At 42.3% G+C, this 1,897-nt stretch overlaps 1 pseudogene; it reads right to left on the bottom strand.

Annotated features, from left to right (window-relative positions):
• Nucleotides 1–1,338, bottom strand: part of LOC103193041 — a 2,036-nt pseudogene extending 698 nt beyond the window's left edge.
• Nucleotides 1,339–1,897: the final 559 nt, after the last annotated feature.

Genomic DNA, 1,897 nt, shown 5'->3' with positions numbered 1-1,897 from the left:
CTTCCGTAGTGATACTGCCTCGGAAACCCAAGGAGGGGTCGCTATGAGTCGGGGCCGACTCGACGGCACATAACAACAACAACAACAACATGGCCATAGGGTGACTTGTCTTAGGGTCAAACTCTGTAGAATTGCCATCTTGCCATCCCAGCACATTTCTTGAGAATTCAGCTACCACTAGCTGTATTCCTAAGCACATACCCAAAGAAAGCTTTTTCTGTTTTGGAGCCCAGCCAATCGCTTGGATTTTTCCTTCCATTCCTCAAACACCAAACCCTCCTGGAACCAGCAGTCCCTGAGCACTGCAGAGCTTCTCCCACATCTGTGGTATCAGATGGGCTCTTCTTGTAAGGTGCTCGGCTCCAGGTCTGTAGAATCTATGTATTTGATTTCCAATTTGTAGCTGATGGCCAGTGTAGAGTACTCTAGAGCTTTAATGGCAGAGACATATGAGTCAGAAAATTTGGTGTATTTGCCTATGAGAGCAATGGAGCACCCGAAAGCATATCTGTCAGCCATCTCTTTCCACTTCATTAGCATTTCTCATGGCTGCCTCTCAATAGGGAAATTGAGTCTTCAAAGAAAATAATCTACAACCCCTTGCTCTTCTAATAACAAGGGCACTTAGATGAATAAGATATCCTGGACACAGATGACTTGTTCAGGTTCAACATGGCAGAATATTGGTATTTTATTTTTCACTAATGTATGGAGAAAATTGGAGCACCTGCACACAACCAGATCTGGAAAAATCCAAGCTTTCTAGAACTTCTGAATGGGTTTACTCTTCTGTTCCACTGTTGAACTTGGCTGAGGGACTAGACTGATGTGAATATTACAAAAGTTCTCTCTTTTCACTTTGAGTTGGAATTAACAGAAAGGGTCAATAAAGGGCATGCTTTTAATATTTCCCACTGCTCCACTGAGCTCTGTAGCACACACTGGAGGTTTCAGGCCATCTTCATCTAAACCTGTCTATTATCCACTCTTGGATTGCATCTGTGATATGAAGGACAACTTGGACAGTTTTCCCCAAATAATCTCCTTTTTGTTCCTTGTTAGTGATGTGCTGGTGTATCTTTCCAGTGGTCAGTCCTTGGAGAGGTGGATGTCAAAGAACCATGCATAGTTACCCAGATCATGGTCTACTTACCCACTATCATTTAGCACAAAAACTTCCCCAAGCTCATAAGAGGAGTGTTCCTGAATCAGTGTATGCTTCATTTTAATTGAGGTTACATGTGAAGCACATGACGTCAGTATTGTGCCTACACTGCTGTCAGTGACTCCTTTTCCAATTCCTGTTATAATACCACCAGCAATTAGAATGTACTTCATTTTTATTTTTGACCTCCAAATAAGAAGAAACAAAGCTAAACTGTAGTAGACCTTCCAGAGCCAAAGCTGCTGTGTCCCCACAAAAAAAATTATGTTGAAATCCTAACTCTTGGCACCTGTGAATGTGACCTTGTTTGGTAACAGGATTTTTTATGAGGTTGTCAGATAACATGAGGTCATACCGAAGTAGGATGGGCCCTAATCCAACATTAGTGGGATCCTTATGAAAGAGAAGAGACACAGAGAGGGATACAGAGGGAAAATGACCATGTGAAGATGGATGCTGAATTCAAGTGATGAATTTACAAGCCAAAGCCAAAGATCTCTGGCTGCTGTTAGAAGCTAGAGTAGAAGCATGGAGTAAATCCTCCCATAGAAGCCTCAGAAGGAATCAACATGGCTGACACCTTGATTTTGGATTTCTAGCCTCCAGAACTACAAAACAATACATTTCTGTTTTTATAAGCCACTCAGTGTGTGGTACAATAGTTTGTTATGGCAGCCCTAGGGAACTAATAGGAGCTTCAGTGATGTAGAGCCTAAGGCATTTGACTGCTGA

This window comes from Orycteropus afer, unplaced genomic scaffold (genome assembly GCF_000298275.1).
Source record: "Orycteropus afer afer isolate SDZICR_OR568_19922 unplaced genomic scaffold, OryAfe1.0 scaffold00034, whole genome shotgun sequence".
In the NCBI taxonomy this organism is placed as follows: domain Eukaryota; kingdom Metazoa; phylum Chordata; class Mammalia; order Tubulidentata; family Orycteropodidae; genus Orycteropus; species Orycteropus afer.
The sequence above is the reverse complement of the archived record's forward strand: the minus strand, read 5'-3'. Positions and strand labels throughout refer to the sequence as shown.